General features: G+C 46.2%; 1 long non-coding RNA gene across 8 annotated transcripts in view; it reads right to left on the reverse strand.

Moving 5' to 3' along the window:
- The window catches only part of LOC136019446 (uncharacterized), a 73,332-nt gene extending 51,408 nt beyond the window's left edge, over positions 1–21,924 (reverse strand). For 7 of the 8 annotated variants that reach the window (XR_010614882.1, XR_010614881.1, XR_010614884.1 and 4 more), the window contains exons 1-2: positions 21,783–21,905; positions 10,090–10,168 (exon numbers count right to left, since the gene is read on the reverse strand). This is a non-coding gene — a long non-coding RNA (uncharacterized LOC136019446). Of the gene's footprint in view, positions 1–10,089; positions 10,169–21,782 lie in introns of all 8 variants that reach the window. The other variant, XR_010614885.1, reaches the window with a different exon arrangement.
- Positions 21,925–24,009: the final 2,085 nt, after the last annotated feature.

Below are 24,009 nucleotides of genomic sequence, written 5' to 3' on the forward strand. Positions count from 1 at the left end.
AAAGGGACTGTTCCAATATGGGATGAGTTTGCAAGGCTTTGTCATAGAAAAAGAATAATGGGACTTGAAACAAATGCAAAGGGTCACTGTTCCTAAAGCAGCAAATCCTGGAATCTGTCCCCTGGCAATGGGCAGCAGGAAGCAGTGGAGCTCAGATGCTAGCCTTATACAGCCCCCAATGGATGGTGCATGTGGAAAATAAGCCAATAGAGAAAGGAGAAAGTGTATTTTTCCAAGTGCAAATCATACATATTCATTATGTCTTCTTAGGGAAAAGAGTCTGCCAGCTGAGCAGGCTGAAAGAAGGGAACTTGTGGTGATATTCCTATTCAAGCTCATCGCAGAGAGCAATGTTTTCCATTTCACTGTCTCTGGCTCTGACCATGACACAGACCTTTCCCACCAGAAGCACAAGCAACCCTCTGTGAGCCAGTGCTGCTCTCTGGTCCCTGCCTGGCCTGCACTCTCCACTGCTGGTACCACTTCATCCATCCATCCCCAAAATCACAGCAGTAAAAGAGGGAACACGCCTGACCAAAGCATTTCTAACCTTACACCAGGGTGAAACAACTTCCTAAGCCACAAGCCATGCTGCTGGCAGCTCAGCTCGCAGGGAGCAGCCAGTGTGTGTGTGTGCACATCATTAATAAAGGAGCAGCAGCTCCTTGGCATGTTTTGGGATTCTGTTCCCAATGTCAATAACCTGAAAGGCAGAAATCCCCAACCATGCCCAAATGCTTTGCACACTGAAAGAAGCTCACAGTGTACCAGCACTGCTGAGGAGGCAGCACATGGGCCATTTGGCACCAAAGTGGTCCTGCTTGGGCTTAAAAGCTCTTCAGCCTCCCTCCTACATGACCCACAAGTGATCTGCAGCCCCCACATTATTACCAGCCCACTCTTTCACAGATGATGCAGATCCTCCCTGGCTAGGAATTACTGCCCGAGCTAATAGGGCTGGCTTGCAGCAGAGTTAATTAGCCTGGGTTTAGCACTGCTGGCTGTGTGGCCTCCAGCTTCCAATCCAGCCATTTGAATTAAACTGTAGATGTGCACTTGCAGTTCAGAAGCAAAATGTCAATCACAATAATTAATACACCAAAATCATGGCTCTTGTTCAAGTCAGGCGATGTTAACTGAAGGGCTACACCAAAGCAACCACAGCAAATCTGCTCTTAGCACTGGAGAAGGGACATGGGACAAGAAACAGATGCAAGTGTTATATCCATGATAATCTAGACACAATCTAGTTGCCCTGGATTGCTTTTTAGGACTCTTCATCAGGGACTGTAGTGACAGGACAAGAGGTAATGGGCACAGACTTAGACAGGGGAAGTTCAGGTTAGATATAAGGTAGATGTTCTCTGTGAGGGTGCTGAGGCCCTGGCACAGGATGCCCAGAGAAGCAGTAAATGCTGCATCCATGGCAGTGTTCAAAGCCAGGTTGGGCAGAGCCCTGGGAGACATGGTCTGGTGTGAGGTGTCCCTGCCTGTGGGAAGGGGTTGGAACTGGATGCTCTTGACATCCTTTCCAACGCAGACCATTCTGTGTTTCTATGACTTTCCTTGTCCATAGACCACAGCCACAACTGCTGTCATCTCTCATCCCACCATGGCTTCAGCAGTGTGAGACCTCTACTTTTGTCACCCAGTTGGGATCACAGACGTTACCTGACAGTTTCTCGTGCCTGTTTTCCTTTGACCAAGATATTGTGACTTTGGTTTTCAGATACACTTGGAAGCTTTGGCTTCCGCTGGAGTAGTTGGAAATGTTTTCACTTCTTTTGTTACCGTGGATCAGAAAGGGCTTTCCAAGACACTGAGAAAGAAATCACTTTGTGTTTGCACAATCCCCCACAGAACCAGGGCCTGATCTACAAAGCAGACCACTACAGATGACTCATCACACACGAACAAACACACTTCAAGGTGGCTTGATCGGGAAATCAGATTAATACAAGCAGGATTTTTGCTGAATACCAAAGGACATTCAAGCAGCAAGGGAAACGGCACGGGGAATCTTGTCAAACACACACTTTAAATCACCTGCAGAATGTTAGCCAAAGTATTAGTGCAAACCTGTGGAGAGGATTTATGCAACCTAGAAGGAGAGAGGCACCCAGAGGAAAAGCTCTGGAATGTTTTTCATTACTGCACCAACATTGGCTGCCACTAAACGCAGTACCAAATACTGTGAGTCAACAGACCCAAGAGCCCTCTGTGTCTTGCCTTGCTTGACTGTGCTGAATGTATTTCTTAGCTTTCCTATCCTTTCTGCAAGGAGGGTACAGGAATGTGTTGTCCCTGTTTCAGCCATTTCTCCTGTTCTGAAGTCAAGACGATGCTACAAGTCCCACTGTTCCTCAGGAAGCTGCCACACACACAGAGCAGCACCCTGAGCAAGCTGCACGATGCCCGAGCTGCAGCAGGGGTCCAGCCTCACCCCGTGATCCTGGTAGTATCCTGTGCAGAACTGAACAGCTTGCTTTAGGATCAAGAGCAGAACTTACTAAGAAGCCACCACTGAGTCACGTATACCTATGGCGGAGTTTATTAACTAAGCTTATTTCAAACCACCAAGGCATCTAGACGTGCTATAAAAATCTCGTTCAAGCACCATGGCCAGGTTTTCTGGTCACATTTCTCCATGTCCATGCAGGGAGGTCTGTTTGCTGGGATTCCAACTGGTCAGCAGGACATCCCCTTGCAGCTCACCCACACACACACAGTCTCATGCAGCCCAGAAAAATCAAACTGCCTTAACACCAGTTCATCCCTTGCTTTTCCATAGCCCTTAAGAGCCACTGCACAATTCATAAGACTGGGGGGAGAAAAAGGATTTCTCCCACAAGGCAGTGATATAAGGCAAGCATTTAATAGACTTTTATGGAAACTGAGGACCAGATTAAATTCTGATGGGTAACTGAAGGAGGCGTAATACTCAAACACCAAAATCCCAGGTTTCTGTGGGTAAGTAACACCTCTTCCAAAAGGCAGAACCAGGACAGCACAAACAATGCAGCTAGTCTTGGGGTATCCCAAAAAACAGATTAAAGCAGGTATTCCCAGATATACTTCATTGCTACACTGCTGCTACCTGCAGTAGGTACGTGCAGTAGCAGCAGCCCCACACACACTATGGATGACATTAGGTGTGTTCACCGGCATCCTCCCCCTCTTTACTGGGGCATGTGTATCATTGTCTGAAGAGGCAGCCCTCATTTAAGCAGTAGCATCAGCCGTGTCAGTAGCATCATGACCCAAACTGCTCATCACCATCACACCATGGCCTGTCTGGGGTTTAATTTTCCCCAGGGGACAGAAAGGTGAAGGGAAAACATGCACCAGTTCGATGCCCAGTGTCTCATGGGCTTGGTTACTCCCTGGAGCACAGCTCTCTGTCCTTGCAGTGTAATAAAATATCTCCATGTCCTTGATATTACAACACTGCCCTATGACATTAACACCTCTCTGCCAAAGCTGTAAGAAATAGTCTCACCCTGGAAAAAGCCAAGGGGATCAGTTTGGCTCCTGCCCCAAGTCCTGACTTAGCATGTCTGGAAGTTGTCCTTCCCCTTCATTTTGCTGCTTCCCATTCCTACATCTTCTTTCTTTGATTCTTCCATGAATCCCATGTGTTTTTTCACAGCACACACAGTCCTGCTCTCTCCTCTGTCAGCCCAATCCCATCTCTGGCCTGTTCCTCAAATGCACCGCCTCTTCCAAATGGAGTTTTGATTAGTCTGGGATTGAGCAACCCCGGCCATCTGCTGCTGTCAGAAGAGGGATGAGGCATCACACCATAAATGATCATTTCTCTGGTGCCCCCCCAAGGAAAGAGGAGAGGCCAAACAGCCTGCTCCTTACTCAGGCTCACCCGCAGGTTTCACCCCTCCATCTGGACACTTGTCACAGTCCCAGTATTGCTGCAAAAGGTCAAGTTCAATGGATTAGAGCAGAATGCGGGGTCTGCTCTGGTTTGTACGTTCCAATACAATAGAGAAGTTTTGCTTTTATTGATGAACCTCACACCCCAGGCAGGATAGTAATTATGTTAAAAATCCTGTTTCAACTCCCACTTGATGCATCTATTTCTGGAAGATGCTTAGTCTTGTTTAATTCCCTGTCTCCAGATAAGTTAGAGTGTGAAACTCTATCTACACAAGCTACTTTTAACTAGAGATGTACACTGTGCCTCTCTTTAGCTGGTGAAAATCAGTGCAATTTCATTTTCTCTTCACTTTGTATCAGCTGAGAATCTGGCCTCTCAATACTACATTAAATTATGCTTTCAGCAGCTATTAACTCTGATACATATTTAGGTTTCTCCTGCTGTTCAACACCTTGGAGATGCTGATCCAACTGGAATCCTATGAGTCACCTCTTCTGCAAGGAATGAAAATTGGAAAGCTGGAGGAAGGTGATGCAAGGAGATGGGTGAGAGGTGACAACATCCCTGGAACAAACAAAACAAGAAGAAAAGAGCTACCCTGAGAAGAACAAAACAAGAATGACTGAGGTGGGATGAGATACCGTTTACTTTCCTTCAGACATCCATGGCCCCATATTAAATTCAACATGGTCTGGTTATCACTTTGAGCAATGAGACTATTAAATACATCAAGCTGTGGGGCAATAGGAGCAGCTTATGCACTTGGGCCTTTGTGAGGGAAAGAATCTCCTTTTAAGCCTGGCAGGGCTTTCTAATTCCACTTGCTGAGCCTGTTGCCTGTGTGTTTTGGGAAATTAGCACTTTAAAGCAGGAGTTTGAATTCCCAGACAAGGCTGAATTTGTTTCCAGTAACTCTGATGTTTGCCAGGTTTAAGTTTAATGACATTTGGTCTTGAGCAGGGAAAACCTTCCTGCCTTGCAATGTGCTATTATAAATGGGATGTCTCCAGGGATGTTTGCCTCTATTGTTATAATTCACAGAGTATTTCCCTGGAAAGCTGCAGACCTGCCTTGTGTTCCCAGCTCTGCTGTTGATTCGCAGGGTGCTCACCTACCCATAGCATATCTTTATCCCATGATGTCTTTGGGACAAGCATCATCTCTGGGGCTTTGCCAGTCTCAATAAAGGCTGGAGACTGTGCCACAGTGTCAATGTGTGATGCCTATTACACACTGCCCATCTACCCTCTCTCCCACCAGAGGTCACTTCTTTCTTTCCTATATATTCCCAATTCCTAAACATTCATGCTAGAAGCACAGAGTGGTGCAGCTGGAGCAAAGAAGAGCTTTGGGACAAGCAGGGAATCACTGTCAGGATACCCTATAAAATAGCCCAAGAGCCTGCATGAGCTTTGTGCAAGTGCTGTTATCCTATCACTCATAGCCTCCAGGATCCAGGACTACCTCCCTGCAAAGACCAGTCTTGTGAAGCAAGCTCCAGCCTCACAAGGATGGCCAGGATACAACACCAGCCCTTTGGGATCAGTTGTTCAGGCCCCCTTGGAAATCAACAGGGATAAACATGTGAGCTATGGCCCTCCAGAAGAGCTGACTTCTTCCTGCAGCCTAGCAAGGAAATGAGATTTCAGCTGAAGCTGGATGAGGTGAATCCCAGCCCATCTGCTCAATGCATCTTTGCTGGAGCAGAGTGACTTTTGCACTCAGGTCTGCTCTTGACCCATATGCGAGCATGACGAGAGCAGTGTCACAAAGCACATTGACCAGAGAGCGACAGCTCCTAAACCACTGCTTTATCTGCTTTGACCTTCGCTTGCTGGCAATCTACTTGGCAGGCTGCAGACCAGACTTGCTCCCAAGCCATGCCCAGAAATAGGACACTTATCTCAGCAGGGCTGCCCTCCCCTTCTAGAGGTGAACCACGGGGCCAGCACGGCCTCTCCCTTTTGACAGGCAAGTTTTCTTATCAAAAGAAAGCTTTGCCTTAAGAAGTTCCACAAGTATCCTTTCAATTCAATTTATATACGGTACTTTCTCCCTTTGGGTTGATGGGGGGTTTGTGATGGTGCTTTTTCAGCTGAGCTGTGCTGCAGAGGAAAACTAAACAAGTCTCATCTACAAAACCATGCTGTCTGTACTTGCTTTCCTCCTACTACAGGTTTTTGACAAGCAGGTAAGCACAGAGTGGATACAGAGTACAGCACATGGTGCGGGTGAGAGCTGCTCCCTTGGCTGACTTCTGTTTATACATCTGCAGTCCTGCTCTTGGGTTAAATCACCGTGTTTCCTTCGCTGAGTAAAGGGAGATAAGAGCACTGCTTCTCTCATTCCCCTTATCTGATGAATGTCTTCTTTGCTTTGCTGAACAACATTCTTCTCTTAACTGGCTTTGGCACACTGGTGGCAGAGGGGCACGGGGAAGGCAAGCGTGTTTGCAGAGCAGAGGGGCTGGCTGATGCCTTCCCACTCAACTCATGTGTATGTTTTCCCCAGTTATGGAAAATAGATGTAATTTTTTCCCCCCACTTTCCGTGGTTATCACTAGGTTTCAAAAACTGAGCAACTTTCGCACTTGGTAGATTCAGATCTGCATTAGGGTTACAAACTGAGTCCCTGTTTTGTGAACCACATAAGCAGTAATACACTAACTGCACTGTGAAAATGCTGTGCTCCGACATGTGAAATTAGTTTGTTTATTGGTAGAAATCAAAACAAACCATTCGGAAGTGGAAACATTCTTATGCCCGCTGATGAAGCCTACACCACCACTCCCGTTCACCATCTGTTTAAATCTTCATTAAATGGTGGTTCCCCATGAAAACCAAACACATCATCCTCTATAATACAAGGCTCTGTAACTGTTCCAAAACAGAAATACTAAGCTTTAAAAAATTACATCTCTATCAACAGGATTTGATGTAGGCTGTAAATGATTTCAGTTTTATCTAAGGCCTAGCAAGGAAGTACAAGCTGCAACGACTCTTCATGTGTTTGGTATAAATGATTTCCATGCTGCAAAGAGATCTGTCAATATGAATTGTTGTTTCTTTGACAAATGGCTGATTTCAAATGGTTTATCGTTTTGCAAAAGACTTCCCAGAAACAATGCTTAGCAATGGGACTCCTTCCTTCAGCTTCTCCCAAATGTCAGCCTAAGGACAGAGTTTACCCCAGCACACTGGGGTGCGGTACCTGCTGTTAAGAGATAGACCCTGTAAGTTTTCACCCAGCATCACAAGGACTAATTCCAGTCCTCTTAATCCATTGCTGAAGTAGCTCCCTCCCACAAGGAGTCAGATACTTAGGGCTAAGAAAGCTGGGGCTGTTCAGCCTGGAGAAGAGAAGCTGCATGGAGACCTCAGAGCACCTTCCAGTGACTGCAGGGGGCTTCAAGGATGCTGGAGAGGGACTCTTCATCGGGGACTGTAGTGATAGGACAAGAGGTGATGGGTTCAGACTGAAACAGGGGAAGTTCAGGTCAGATCTAAGGAAGTTCTTTACTGTGAGGGTGCTGAGGTGCTGGCACAGGGTGCCCAGAGAAGTGCTAAATGCCCCCAGTGTTCAAGGCCAGGAACTGCACGATCTTAAGGCCCTTTCCAACCCAAACCATTCTATGATTCTATGACCCCCTCCCAGCAGTTATGGAGGGAACATTCTGGCTAACTTTGGAGAGACTTCAAATCTCTGAATTCTTTAATTCTCAAAGCCCAGCCTCTTCCTTGGAAACTACAGCACAGAAACCCAAAGGAAACCTCGAAGACAGGACCTATCCATTTAACCATTTCTGACTTGAGGTTCTATCTGGTTTTCTAAACATACCCTCAGGCAGAAAGGTCACTCTTTTATTCCACAGTAGAAGAAACACCATATCATTACCCTACTCTTCATTTGTTTCCTGGAAATATTTTCTGCCTGTGAGTCACCGCCTTTGAGCTCAATATAATCACACACATTCGCTGAATGCCCTTTTCCAAGCAACACTCAACTTGGTGCCATGACAAATTCAGTGAAGAAACTGAAAAACATCCCTTCTTCTATGAAAAAGCAAATTTGCCAAAGCAAAGCTATCAAGTGTTATCTGCATTTGTCCTCCTCCTCCTCCAAGATTCCCATTTGAGGCTGACTTAAGAATCTCGGGTCAAACTTTGCTCTCACTTACACCCACCTAGAAGCACTCCACTAACCACAGTCTTGAGGTGCTTAGAGAAAGCAACAGGGCTTGGGGAAAGAAAAAGCTTGCCGAAGTCTTGGGTTTGCAGGCACTGCTGTAACAGCACTCACTCCATCTGAGCTTGCCCAGGGAGCAGGGAAGGAAGAAAGCAACTACAAACCTCCCTACCTGAGGTCCATTGTCCAGGGATGGAGCAGATTCTGTGCCCTGACTACACTGATGCTGGAGTATTCTCATTGAACGTTTTGCCATGACCTTACACCACTGAGAACCCATTTTTCACGAAGCAATTCGGGTTCCATCACTTCCACCTCTTAGAGGGTCTCTCTCTCAGTCTGGGACCCTGCAAATCTCACATCCCATCAAGCTCGAGAGCACCGCTGTGTCCCTAAATGGAGCTGGGAAGTGGAGGCAGCCTCAGCTCTGCAGGGAATGACCTACCTTACTAGTCTTGCTGCCCCAAGAACGCTACCAGCTTGGGGGGAGACTCCTAGGACCCATTCCAGTTACTTCAGGCACTGGAAGATTCCTGTTGTCTGGAAGTTTTCTAAAGTTCTCCATTTCACTCTTTTGTACAATATGATTTACAGATCAGATTCCACCCAGACCCAGCCCATACATTTCTCTCCAAATGACAGAATCACTGCAGTATCACTTTCCGTGAATGCTTCTGGGGGGGATGAAGGCCCACTCACGCCCAGAACCATTGGAGGTCTGAACCAATCAGACCTCTGCCCCTTTCCAACATTCCCATAAGTAACCACTCCACTGGGTTGCAGGCAGCAGCCTGCTGTTCCCAACAAGGACCCAAACCTCCAGCTCAAAAGGGCTTCTTCTACTAAGCAGAAGCAATCCTGCACCTCTGACATTTGTCTGGAGGATGCTGAGATAACACCATAAGCTACCTTTGTCAAGAACACCGCTGGCAGGGAAGTGTCACTAACAGCTGGGTTTGTGCTGCCTTCTTCAGTGGTAAAGTAATAAACAAGAGGAGAAAGCCTCTCGCTCTCAGGCACATGCAGAACTCCAGGTTGCACTGCACGGGGTGCCCAGAGAAGCTGTGGCTGCCCCATCCCTGGCAGTGCTCAAGGCCAGGTTGGACACAGGGGCTTGGAGCAAGCTGCTCCAGTGGAAGGGGCCCCTGCCCCTGGCAGGGGGTTGGAACTGGATCAGCTTTAAGGCCCCTTCCATGGTTCCCACCTAAAATCCCTCTCTCCGTGCATGGGATGCAATTCCTCCCTTTATAAAGTGTCATCAATAAGCAATTGCCTCCAAGTCAAATTGGAAACAGAGACTGGACATAAGAGGCTGTCCCAGTCCCCGAGTGAGGTCTCTAGGATCCCACAAAACTGATTCTTGGCCTTTCCCTCCCAGTTAGAGGCTGGGTCTAAGTGCATGTCCTTTACTTTCCCAGCATCAGTCTGACTAGAGTGGTACAGAGACAACCTTGGGGAGAGCTGGAGTGAGCTTTAGCTGTATCAAGCTATATTTTAAGACAGAAGTTTGCACCCAGCATGACAATGTGCAGGCTAAATTTCCCACACCAGAAAGTAGCTGTTTGATGAAAACTGGAACTGCTGACAACAGTGACAATAAAAAGCCATCTTAGTCACTTAAATTACACAGTGGCAGGCTCAGATTCTCACACCGAGAAAAGGAAAAGTGATGATTTGGAGCATACAATGAAAGCAGCACTCTGCTTCTTGAAATGGATTCGTTTTCTCTGAGATTAAGCCAGTATCCTGAGCTGCACAACATGGGCTAATGTTACCTGCCATGTCCAGCTTATATCAACAAAGTGGTCATCTAGTAACATCATAATACTGTGGCTTTGCTTTAAAGCACTTGCCTAAATGTAACAGCTATAGCTCAGCTCTTAGAAAATGCTTTTTCCTTGCTACAGTGCCCTTGAACCACTGAGTTGGCTTCAGCCTTTATTTATGTTCCCATCCCACACCAGCATGTTCAAAGCTGGCCTGCATGAGCCAGCCTAAGGAAGGACACCCACCTGGCCAGGAGCTGGTCATAGACCCAGGCAACCACAGCTCTGTCTCAGCTCTCCCTGCTTGCAACGCTGGTTTCCCAACCTATGGAATAAGATAAAAATCCAGAAAACCATATTGGTGTCTACCTTAAACCCTCTCCTCAAGGCACTGTTTAAAGATTCAAACTTGAAGGTTTAGGTGTAAGGAAAATAGATAAAAGAATTATTTTAGCAACACCTTTCATAAACCAACCACCATCCTCAAAAACACAGCATCCTTCCTTCCTTCCTGTGGTAGGATTATTACTCTTCATCAGCGACTGTAGCGATAGGACAAGGGTGATGGGTTCAAACTGAAACAGGGGAAGTTTAGATTGAGTATAAGGAAGAAGTTCTCTACTGTTAGGGTGGTGAGGCACTGGAATGGGTTGCCCAGGGAAGTTGTGAATGCACCATCCCTGGCAGCGTTCAAGGCCAGGTTGGACAGAGCCTTGGGTGACATGGTCTGGTGCGAGGCGTCCCTGCCCATGGCAGGGGGTTGGAACTGGATGATCTTAAGGTCCTTTCCAACCCAAACCATTCTATGATTCTATGCTCTACCAAGTGACAGAGCCCTGCCACAGGCTGGTCTGGTGTCCCATATGTTCAGCAGGGTGGTGCGACAGCCGTGGCTGTACCATGTGCAGCACCTGAATGTCTCAGCCCTGTCACTATGTGCAAGACTTGGCTCTCGCTTCCCAAAATCAGCGGCGGCACTTTGCTCCAAGTGCAATCCACACTCACGTCCCACAGGCATCTCCTGTTCTGGGGAAGCTTGCTTCACTTCTGCTGCAATAGCAACAACTACTGCAGGTGCATTTGAGAGCAGCAGCTACATTAGCGGAAGGCAAAGGGAAGCCTTGGGATGCTGCACATCCTAGAGATGTGTTAGTTATCCCATTGCCATGGCAACTGTTCCTGGTGCCACTGTCCCCATGCAATGAATGGCAAATGTCATTGTGCCATGTCCAGGAACATGCTTTCTGTGCACAAAGAGTGGCTGCAGCTCCAGCAGCCTTTACAGTCCTCACTGGGGAGAAGCTTGGCTGGATCTATCAGCTCTGCAGAACTCATCGGCAGCACAAGTGCAAAAAGACCACTAAAGCGTTTGGGGGATTCCTTCACCTCCTGAAACATCTCCTACCTCCAGAGGCGCCTGTCCTGGCGGCAGCTTTAGAGCAAACAAAAGCAAATGACGTTTGACAAAGCCTGTAATTAAATCATGGAACTTTTTGCTACAGGATATTGTAACAGCCAAAAATATAAATAAGCTCATAGAAAGCTCAGGGAGAATCATGGAGTGCATCTCCACTGCACCACCGCATGCTGGTCTGTCGGAAAAGGCCATTCTAGAACACCTCCTGCCCCATAAATCTTCCATGACACACATGGTGTATGAAGCACCCCAAAACCCAGGGCTGCAGGAGCATCTGCTCCCCATCCAGGGTATTGCCCAGGCACCCACAACAGCTCAAAGCTGTGCTTCAGCTGCTGGATCAGCAGCTCAGGTACTGATCCGCATTGGAGGTGCCACCAAGGTAGCACTGGCAAGGACATGCTTTGGGTCATGGGAAGTAGAGAGTACAAAACGGGGACAAGAGAATATGGGAAAATGTAGGTTTATAGATAAGTTAATCCTTTTCCTCCTTTAAAGAAATTCAGGCAGTGATTTGCAGTTGCCTTTGCTTCTAATAATGACTGGTTTTTTACAGACTGACCCAGAAAAGACATTGATTTAAACATGCAGTTTAGTTGTAATGAGGATTTGGTTGAAGAAACAAACTAAACAAGGCATTACCATTGTAGAACTGTTTCCAGTCTGACTCAGCCAGCCTGAGCTTTACCTCATAGGAAATTTCGGCTACTTTCAAATTTCTCAGGTTTAAGGTAGTATTTTCTCATCTTTACACACTGTAATCATGTGTGCAGACGCAATTCTAGCTGTGAGAAGCACAATTCAGTGCATCACATGGCTTGTTCTTAGGCTCCACGTCAAGAACTTACAGATTTTCCCCTGCTATTGCAAAACAGCATCTGAGGAAAGTCCACTTTCTGTGCAGAGCAATTGCTTCCACAAGGGCATGAACACACAGCAACGCAGCTGAAAGGAAATGCTTGCAAAAACCTACTTTCTCAACACTAAACTCGCTCTAGAACCGATTTATTCTTGTTCAGGTGAATAGTCCTTGAAACTACTTCCAGGCCTAGGGAAGAACATTTGGAAGGCAGTGAAAACCAGAGAGCCCAGCTAGTTTGAAAAGTCTCCGCTAGCTATAAGCCAAAGTTCTTCCCTTGCTTCCCCAGAATTAAAGCAGGGAAAGGTCACTTGTAACTTGGATCCCTGAAAAAGCAATTTCCCCACCACAGATGCAAACACACACCTTACTGAAGCCAAAATTCATGGGAGTAAGGAAGGAATGACCTCTCCCCAGCAGCTCTGTGACTTATTCTGGATCCTACAACTTCTGCAAAGCTGCAGAGTTACCCACATAGCTCAGAGCGTTCAGTGATTCCTTGTCTATAAGGGGTGCAGGAACTCCAACAAGGACTAACCATGGCAGTGCCATATCTTTACCATGGAGGCTGAAATCCCTCCTCTGACAACTTGTGCTCCCACTTGTCCTTGCCGGACTATTTCTTGCCTCACTACTGCTTTTCCAGATTTGCTCACGTGCAAGTCTGGCGCATACGTATGTCCATAGCTATAATGAGTTGTCTCACACTGTAGCTTCCCTAAAGCTGCTAAAAGGAGTGTTTTAAATAAACACCGAATGTAGACGCGAGAGTGAAGATGATGATTTTTGTCTGGAAAGGAAGGGAAAAGCAAACTCATGCTCACAAGGAAGCATCTTCTCCAGGCTGAACCAGCCCAGCTCTCTCAGCCTGTCTCTATAGGAGAGGTGGCCGATGTGGTTTCAGACTCCATAGACAAGCGGCTGTGTTTCTGGAAGCACAAGATGCTGCCCCCACATCAGCAGTTATCAAAAAGGGCTAAACGGGGCTCTCTAAAGAAACAAACTTGTATCATTTCCTATCTGCCTACAGCAGGGCAAAGGCTTCCTTGTCAACGAACCCTTGAGAAATACTGAGAGTAAGGCAGAAAGGACAAAAGAGAAAAATCAAAACGACAGATTCCTTATTACAATCAAATCTATTTAGAATAGAAGTGAACCTGAGCCTTGGAGTAGCACCTAGACACCCTCAAAGTATGGGTGCAAATATCAGCTTTAAAAGGTACAAAGTGGATGGTACTGGATCCAGACTCTACAAGGGATTTAACTCTAAGTGGAGAATTGCCCATTCAAGAGCTTTTATAGCTGACTCTTGTCTCTGCTTGCATGGCTCTGCAGCTCCCTGGGGAAAAGCACTCTTAATAGTAAAGTAGAAGGACAGCACAACACAGAGTTGGTCCACAGAGCCATTTGTACACATGGAAGAAATCCCTTCTCTATCCTGAATGTCAGAGCTGCTGAGGCTGTACCTGTCGGGCAGCTGGCACTGCACTGAATTCAACTGGTCTCCATAGGGGACTGGGTTTCACTTCTTAAAGTGATCACTGCCACAGATCCACGAGCCACATGAGGTTTTCTTCCAAGTGAAATATGTAAAATGGGCACTTTCTCTCAATTCCCTGTTCCATGGGAAAGTAACTGTGGATTTTAAATGATTATGTACTTCTTTTGCCCTGTGACATAAGTGAGCTCTCAAATAACAGCTACCAACCGGGATATTTCAGATCCTTTCTCCCCCATTTAAAACAAAGCAGACAAGCAAGCCTGCCATCCTGTCAAAGCCTCCGGGAAACAGGGACAGGCGAGAGGAATGGTGCAAATCAATCTGCATTACATTACATTACCTCAGCAGAAAGACTTGAAGGGACTACAGAACATATTCATTAATCTTGTATGCTGCTGCTCTGTGTCATCCCAGATTGCATCAGGAGGAGATAAAGCAGCAGTCCTTGCCAGAACATGGGCCAGGGGAAAGAAAGACGGGAGATGGGCAAGACCCCTCACCAGGAGCAAGTGGGATGAAAGGGAAGGAAACGTAAAGCCCAGCCCAGGCTCTTCCAGGTAAGCAAGAGCTCTGCTGTGACTGACAAGAGAAGCACCTTTGAGTCAAGTGGTTCCTGACCTTTCTGGGGGGCCAGGAGTCAGTACTGCACTGGACCAGTCTTACCCATGCTGGAGCAGCACAGCATCTCCACATGCCCCAGTCAAGGTTTGTGGGTTTACAGCTCCCTGAGGAGTATGATGGAGAGGGTCAGCTTGGAAGCTTGTCCAGTGGTAGCAGGAACCCATTAGGGTTGGCCACTGCATGGTGGGAGAAGTGACCACTCTCCACATGGGTTACCCCAACTCTAGACAGCCAGCATGCAATGGATAAACACCTTGCATGTACCCAAAGCCCTTAAAAACACAGGATCCCGCCTTGCCACTTTATCTAAGCTTCATTTTAAAGGTGATCATTGCCACCAAGAAGATCCCCACATCCACATTAGGCTTTTACTATACTGAAGTCAATACACTTAGCATCAGTGCTGCTCCTAGCAATAGGAAGGTGGACTCGTTTATGTAGGCAATGGAGCATTTCACCTCTCTGTCCACAATGATGCTCTCCTTAGTGGGCCAAGCACCCAGGAAGGAGTTAAACCCTGGCAACACAAGCTGTCCCAATTAAGAACTAAATCAGTCTGTGCACACAGGCCCCCCAACATGATTTAACTCTGCCTCCCCGGGTTGAATCCTGGCTAAATCTGACACACTTGCCAGTGTCCTGCTTTCAACACCTAAATCTGCCTCTTTCTTTGCAGCTGCCACAGTGTGAACTGCTCCAGGTTTCTGCCTGCAGTCTTGCTTTTATTCATGTGCCCATGGCATTAGCACAGAGGCATACTGAAGGTAGCTGTATTTGAGCTTTCTCAACCAGAAAATTTCTAGCTGTCCTAACCTGGGGCTGTGGGTAGTGAGCAGGAGGGGGTAAACACACACAAAAGCGAATAAAAAATGGAGTAGTCTCCCATAAAACAGCTCCTGTGTGATGCTTTCAGTTCACATCCAGGCTGGCATTAACACACATCTTCACTTCCCTAGAGAAAACAAATATGCTGAGACCCGGTGCATGATACAAATGTGAAGGTTTGTTCTAAGCTGGGTTAAACATATAATGGGCAAAAAATATTGGCAAAAGTACCAAGCTCTAAATCTTTAACTCTAGTAAATGTGAGGCCAAAGTTGCAAATACACCCAGAAGTCACCTGGATAAAGAGACATCCACCCTCTGTGCTACACAGGCACTCCTCTTTGAGGAGGATAAGAGGAGTCAGAAGCACTAAAGGAAAGTGCTTTCCAATACCTGGCATCATTTCACATCCCTGGCAACCTCAGAGCAAGTATTGGGAGTTGGGGCTCTCTCCAGAATTACCATCATGTCCTTGCTGCTGGAAAACTGAGCAGTATTTCATAAGCTACTTATTCAGTGATGCCCTCTTTTGTTCATGGAAAAGCTCTAGGAGGGAAGCCTCAGCGTTCTCCAACACACACAAGCCTAGCATTCACTTTGTCCGTCCCTCCAGCCTGTCCACAGGCACTTTCTGGCACTTTTTCCATGAGGAACCCATTATGGAGATAACCACATATACTGGGCCATGTATGGCCTTGGCACATTCGTTTCCATATGAATACTAATTACACATACATACTAATATACTAATGAATACTAACACACCTAAGGCATAACTTTACAGCTGTCTGTCATATCTCCAAGTTTTCTTTCCTGGGGATTTTGTGGCAATCGTTGACACAGGCATGAGATCCAGACACAAAAAACAGGGAAATCAAATGGCCGTGAGAGTATGGCTTTCCTATTCCACTTGGAAATAACAGAAAAGTACCAGCAGCAAAGCTTTCCACACCATTCCACTTGGTGCTATTAGCCATAAGTTCTAACGCCTCTCATTAACCAGCTTTGCAAACCAATAAATAGCTAGTATGGAAGTTGTACTCCAAGAGCTACAGGAGGAAGTTGGTACTACACATCATACACCAACAAACAACTCCAGAATCATGTTCCTCCTTGTCACCAAAATAATTACTGCATCCACCAATGGGAAATTCCTTCCTCTCAGTAACCATGGAACTATTTACATGTCACCAAAGCCCTGCAGTTATGGGTTTCCCAATAGTTTCCCATGTGACGCAGGACCTCTGTGTATCCTGCACAGAAAACCAGGTCTTCGTGGCATAGAATGCAAAAATGGTCTTGATTTATCACAACAGAAAGCGATAGTTGGTCAAAAGACAGAACCCAGAATTACTCAAAATCAATATAAGACTGCCACCAGCTTGTAGGATGTGTCTTATCTGCCTTGTTCGAAGCAGAGCCACAGACTGCATCTATCAAAGGCTGTGAAACCAGGCAATTCAATTTTTGTGGTGTGAAGCTCTCGTGGTTATGAATATGGATGAGCTTGCAGGCAACGGGGCCTCTGTGCAACCCATCAAATGCTGCTGGAGCAAGTTGGATGGAAAAGACTCTGTCAAAATTACTTTGGGCCCTGACCAGCTCCTAGAGCTGCTAACCTGAGGAAGCAGAGCATGGTGAGAAGGGCTCGTCCCCTGGGCGCTGTGAATAGGATGAAGCTGTGAAAAGCAGGTCCAGGTGAGTAGAAGAGACGTGCTCAACACTATTCTGGGCTGCATCCCCGGAGCATGAGCAGCATGTTGAGGGAGGGGACCAGTAACCGGGTCTAGTGATCCTATGATCTGCCAGTCTTCACATAAAAGGAAGCACATTCCATCCTGGACACACTCCCTCCCTCGTCTTTATTCCCATTCTATCTAGTGTTCCCCTTCTTCTTTTTCCTTGCAGGTTGTCTCCAAAGACCTTCCGTCACATTCACCTCCTCCCTTCCAAGTGCCAGCACATCTCCACATCATCTTTGCTCCACGTGTGCCACGTTACCATTGCCTTTAGTCATTCCCACCCCCACATCAGTTCCTGCCATCATCAAGTCTAGGAAGAGTCACCCAGGATCACGTTATGCCATCTAGAGAGCACCTTTAAGAGGAAAGCACTGCCTGCCTGTTCAAGTTGTTTACTTCTCCAACACAGAGACTTCAGCCTAACAAAGGGAACCATCCCCACCGCTTTGCATCCCAAGTCCTCTGCTGCAGGAGCTGACTCCATTAATTCTTGCAAGCTTATTAAAACCAGCCTAATGCAACAACCTGACAAAAGTGGGTGTTGAAGGGATCTGTCATCACCAGAGGAGCAGCCCAGCCTGTGCACAGAGGACAGAACTGCCCATCACTTCGGCTCTCCCCAGCACAAGCTGACTCCAGCTCTCCCAGAGGGCACACGGGATTTCTCAGCAATGAACTCTCCAGCAGACTCAGCGGTTGACTCGAGCAAGCGATGCCAATCTATGTATTATTTATCTTTGACACTTTAGATCCCTGCAGTTAAAAGCACTTCCCTCAATTTCCTTGTTTTTGCTTCTGCCCGTATCATTATCCTCAGATCGCTTTGAGTCTAACTGAGCCTGCACATGCCAAGTGAAAAGCAAATCTCAGACATGCTGGATACGACTTGCCACACTCTGGTTTTGTAAGAAACCATCATTCCACAAATCCTTCAGGTGCTGGACTGTCCTAGCTCGAGGAATATTGCTGGAGGGGAAACACTAATTCATTCTGCTCCTACACATCGGTTTAAGTTGTTCGTAACACACAGGAAACACTAACCTTCAGCTGTCAGTCCTGTCTCCTCTCCATCCAAAAAGATTCCTCAAACATAACAGTGTTGAGCAATAGGACAATGGGGAGAACACCCCCCACACTAAGGCATTTCTTCCCCTTTTACTGCATCCCTTTGGGTGCCTGTTCCTTGCTTTCCGGAAGGTCTGTATGACAGCTAATTCGCTGTCTGCTTTTTTGCTGAAACCAGAGGTGTACAATAGAGCGGATCTTCAGGGAATTCTGCTTGTGAAACGACCATCCTGGTCTTTTCACTTTGTGTTTTGTTGAATCACTCACAAGATCGCCGCAGCCAACATCCAGACTCCGGCTGTACAGAGCAGCACACACAAAGGCAGCAGTTCCCATTTGTTTTCCTGTGTCACTGTCTGCTGAGATGCCAGACAAAAGAAATCTCAGCTCCAGAATAGCTCTTCTTGCCCTGCTATGTCCCCAACTTCACAACAAGGCTTCCTTTGGGGACAAAGCTTTCAATGACAAGGGAGTCATCTGGTCTCACATAGCAGCACAATTACTCAGAGCTTCCTAAAGGGCTAAAGGGCTAAAATGACCCCAGATACCATGTTCCTGTCAAACACCCCATGGACACCACTAAATACAGACCAGAGGAGTGTGGAAACTTGGTGGATGCTGACTTATTCCTCTTACAGCTGACCAGATCGCTCAGGAGATCAACAGTGACTAATGCGCACTTGTTACATGTGTTATTCCACAAAAATGCCCTAGAAACATGAAAATCCCAGGTTTGCTAGTGAGGTGAGATACTTTCTGAATACACACTGTTCTGCCACAGAGCAAGTCAACCCCTGTGTCTGCCTGCAGCTCCATGCATAGTTGTCTGCATTCATGCACCAGGAAATAAAAAGACTTTTGGGAATGACAGGGAACAGTGATTATAGAGCTGAAAGCAGCAGGATTTGTAAATGTGGAATTCAGCTTTTATTGAATTTGTGATTATTTCTCAATAGCAAATAGGGCAGGTCTTTGATTTAATGTGCTGATTACAGGTGACTCACCTGTCCAGACAAATCAGGCTTTAATCAAAGAATAACAGCCTAAAGCAAGATCATTGCTGAGAAACATGGAAGAGGCTGATGGGGACAGACCTAATACAGCATCTCCCACAGCACACTTCACAGTGACCTGCATCAGCCACCCTTAAAGAGTTATGGTCCAAAACCTGAATTAAGTTAGGTATAACAAATATGGCAAGATAAACCAAACACCATGTTAATACCACATCAACTGACTTGCTCAAGGCTTCGCTTACACAGAGAATAAGTGGCCTTGGTGGCATAAGCACATGCACTTACTGCATGACCCAAAACACCACAACGTACGCCGAGCTTTGTGGATAGGGATACCCTGAGCGTGGATAAATACATAAACTAACATAGCACAATGTGAATAGAAATTAATTCTCACACTGGATTGGCAGTTAAGCCTTCAAGCATACAGATATTCCTGTATAAGTACAGTAATATTTCCATTTACTTCAACGGAACAGCTCACAGGCTTTATATTAAGCCTGCTCTGAAGTGCTTGCATGCTTCAGCCACACCAAGCATCGTTTTACTGCTAAGATACCCTCGAGCGGCTCATGAATTCAGCAGCCCCTAGATTCCACTGCTGCTGTATCTATCACCAACCCTGCATGACGTACAGTAATTATAGGCTGCTGTCAGACTAGTAACATCCTCAACAAGTAGAGCTGAGCTCTTGAGCGTCAGTGTGCCAACCAAACAAACACGGAGCTCCTCTGAAAAAAAGAGGAGAGATTAACTGAAAGAAAGCAGGCCAAATCCTGCTCTCATTTACCCCTCTTGGATGGGCTGCACGGATTTGGCTGCCAAGATGATTTGGCAAGTCGCAGTCCTCCAGCAGCACGGACTCTTTTGCACGGCTCCTGTGAGCAGAATGCAAGTGAAGGAGCCGAAGTGAAGAGCTGTGCTGCTCGCTCTGCCACCAGTGCAGCTCTGCGCACGGTTTACACTGGATCCCGATGTACACCCACTTCCAAGTCATATTCCAGTGCTGGTTGACTAAAAGTCCTCATCCAGAAATCCTTCTCTCCCACCAAAGTCACACAGCACAGTTCAAGGGGGTTATTGTTTTCTTAGCAAAGAGGGGAAATACTGTTTTCATCTTCAATACAAAGCAAGGCACGGGGCTTTCCACAAAAACACTGAGAAGAGACTGAACCTGATAGAATTTAGTCTGGAGGTGAACTTGAAGCCTTAGAAACCAGTTCCCCAAAGAGAAGGTAATGAGCCTGTGTCATTCTCATTCAGAGAACTGAATCAAAGACTGCAACAACATATTTCATTCAAAGTCTTGAACAGGAACGCAGCCAGGTCTCACCAACTGCTGTGCCAGGAAGTTCTCTGATAGGGTACATTTGTTCCTGAGGTTATTCATTTTCCCCTTTTATTGACAGGGATTCCAGGATTGCTGCAGTGTAGAGTATGGAGGTATACAGGAATGATTCGTGTCAGCAACTTAGGAGTTCTTGTCGCCATTGCACTTTATGTGGAATCGGAACCCCTTGTGACCATTGTACGTGTGTGGGATGTATAGGAATGACCATGATTATGATAAATGTTCCTGTCAATACAATGATGAGAGAGAAGAAGATACCAAGGAATAATCCCTCTTCCTCAACTGCTTTGTTTTCTAAGGGTGCTTTGTTTAACTGCTCAAACCGCTTTGTTTTCCAAAGGGTGCTTTGTTTAACTGCTTGGAACCGCTTTGTTGTTTAAAGAGTGCTTTGATTAACTGCTTGAATGCTTTAAGGGGGTTACATAACTAAGAGATAAATACATCCTATTACAGTAACCAGATAAGGAATGGAATTTATAGGGCTAAGATGGTGGTTAATTGCATGTGAAAGACATCTCCCCGTTAATGTATTACCGAGAAGTTCAGCAACGTCTTCACCGGAGAAAGACCCCAGCAACAAGAAACGAAAAATGGAAAGGGACCAGGTCGGCATCCGGGTACAGAAGAAGGGATTGGCTGAGACCCCGGACCAAGAAGTATAAGAGACTAGACCCCAAAGACCCCGGTGCGTGTCTCTGGTGGAGCGGAGACTCCCCGGCACACCCAGCGCTGCTTGCTTATTGCCTCTCTATATTAATCAATTGTAATAAAATAATTGGATCAGATCATGGCTAAGACGAAATTTTTATAACAAGGTCTATCTTTGCTCTGACATCTCAGTCAGCCCCAGTGATTTCAGGGTGGTTTGGGTCCCGTATGATCCTACTTTCTACTTTTGCCACCATAACCTGGGAGGACAGAGGAGCTCAGCTTGGGAAGGTCAAACGAAAGGAACAAAAGTGCAGTGCAAACAACCTCGATGGATTTTGCTGCTCCACTAACAAGTTAGGAAAACACACATCCAGCTCTCCATGTGATCCTGACCCCGTTCAGATCACTAGAGCTGAAGCAGACCAGACATAACCTGGCAAAGGGACAATGGGGAAACATCTCCCTCGCAAACAGTACTGAGGAGGAAACAGGAGATCATTGTTCTTCCCACATCACACCAGCCTGAAGGTTCACTTTCAACTCAGCCAGTTGTGCTGAGCGCTCCAGGCAGTGACACCCTTCACTTCCAAACCAGGCTGCAGAGGCTGGATAGAAGCAAGGGCAGCATGCCCAGGCTTGTCCCACAGTGGGGGCTGGCTCCAGGCTTCCAACCATTCCCTGATGCTGGAAAAGGGGAGGAGGTCTCCCAGCAAGCAAAAAAAAAAGCAAAACAGAAAGCAAAGCACCCAAAAAACATCAGGTAACCGTTTAAAGACACTTAATACAACAAAGCAGTTGCAGACAAGGAGAAACAAGAGGGTTTGTCCCTCCAGTTACCCGCAGGGCACTGGGAAAACGCTGATGAATGAGTACAAAAGGTTGGAAACTTACTTTTGGGATCTGTCAGATGTATGGACTCAGGAGGAGAAGAAAGGAAAAGGAACAGGGGCCAGCACAGGGACTCACTGACCTCCGGCGCTGCACAGCCACAGCTCTGCTCCAATCGACCTTCAAACCCCTGCAGACCTTTCTGTCTTCTCCCACAAGGTGATTCACATGGAGGGGGTGGAGTAGGTCCTGTCACATGACCTGAAAGCCCAAATTAGGAAACCCCTGTTAATTATCCTGGTGCAAATGAGGAGGGATTCCCCCTTCCAGCCGAGCAGGGACCAGTTGCACTGCAGGCGCAACAGAAGCATGGGCAGGAGGCTTAGCCCCAGGGCCTGCACTAGAGACACTCTGGGGCATGAACATCTCACTACAAGCCATGTTAGCTACCAGCCACTTGAGGATTTAGGTCTTTTCTTGGGCTAATTTTACACCCTGCAATGTTTGCCTGCCCTTGTGAACAAGCAGGCAGTGCCACAGCTGGTCTCCAGTCCACACAAGCTGCAGCAAGAGCATCCCCCAGTGCAGCCTATGGAGGAGTGCTTTATCCTATCCCCCAGTTTAATCTCTCAAAGCTGCGGGCTTAGACCCTAATAACATAAGGACCCTTGAAACTTAAACCCTTCTGTGTTTGAATTGGATGAGATAGGCTTCCATATATACAGTATCACTTTGTGACAATACGCTACAGAGGAGCCATGCTTCTATTTATACAATTATTTTATAGTGTCAAGGGTAATAACAAAAGATGAAGTGATAAAAACAAGTCTAAGCAGGATGTATGCAACAAGGGGTGGTGTTTATGGAAGACAAGACTGTGTAAAACTAAGAACAAGAGAGCTTTGAAGTTTTATTTCATGTAAATCAGTCAACAGATAACTCAAAGCTTAGCCTGAGAATATATAAACTTAATCCTTCTTCATTTAATACTTATTAGTCAGATTTGTAAGTCAGTGGTGCTGTTACTAATTTGATGATGTGCAAATCTGATTCTTGACTTAAAACAACAATCTTTCTGTGTCTTAAAATGATCTCTAAAGTTGCAGGGGTTAGGATTTACTGGCTGTTTTATATGTCTATCGCAATATATTGTTTAAAGACCAAGCTGTAAAGAAATGTCGATGTAAAAAATGCTATCTATATATAAAATCCTAGCATGTAAGGCAATAGGAAAGCAATGTTTTTCTCACCAGGAAGTAATTTGACAAATGGAACCCATATTTCTGTAAATAAACATCTGCCTTCTCATTAGCTTCACATCAACCTACACTGAAATATACATCAGAGAAGTCTGTCAAAGCAGCCACAAAGGAAAAACAAGAGCAGAGTTTAAAAGCAAAGCCTTCAAAAATTGTTATGCTTTTCAAGCCTAAGCAGTAAATAGGACAGGAGAATGACAGGAGAGTTGGCAGCAAAATCTCATCACTAAAAGAACTTTCTTTTTTTCTCTAGAAACATAAAACTTATGTTTGGTCAACTGTCCACAAGTGGTTTGCAGAGAAGGGAGATGGACATAAGAAGCTGACACGCTGTAAAATCACAGCCCTAAGAAATGCAACCAACAGTCCCAATCCAACTGTCAGCCAGCTGTAACAAGCCCAGCAGATACGGTTCATGGACCACAGAGCACCTCGGACCCCAAATATTTTCCTTCCTGCTTCTTAAGAAGCAAAGGATGACTCTAGCTTCTAAAAGAGCACAGGATTGAGACCAAAGAGAACCTAATTAGAAGATATTAAATAAATAATTAAAACAAAGAAGCAATGTACTTAGAAATACAGAACAATCTGTCATTACTGAGCAAGCCCTTGTGTTGCATTGCTGAGTCACCCACGGGTTTGCACAGCGGCAGATGACATTTCTGAGGTCTGTGTCTGGCTTGATGATGCTCTGTGAAAGGGAGGTGGAGGTCCCATGGCACAGAGAGGGTCCCTCTGGAATCAGGAGAACCCTGTTTTCCTGTGGAGCTGATGCCCGTGCCCCATTCACATCCACATCTCTCCCAGTCAATCTCCTTGTCTCTGCTGGAGTTACCCTCTATCTAATATCCTACTTTCCTCCCCCTCAAGTATGAGGTGTTGGCAAGACTGGATACAGCACTGGAGTTTACACTAGGGGGGAACACTTCCCTGTAAGAATCAAAGGGTTGTGTTATGCTTTCCCTGGCTTCCAGTCCCAGGAGAAACTATAAGCAAATAGTGAAACACTTTAAATAGTTTGAAAAGCCTTT

This window comes from Lathamus discolor, chromosome 9 (genome assembly GCF_037157495.1).
Source record: "Lathamus discolor isolate bLatDis1 chromosome 9, bLatDis1.hap1, whole genome shotgun sequence".
Classification (NCBI taxonomy): domain Eukaryota; kingdom Metazoa; phylum Chordata; class Aves; order Psittaciformes; family Psittacidae; genus Lathamus; species Lathamus discolor.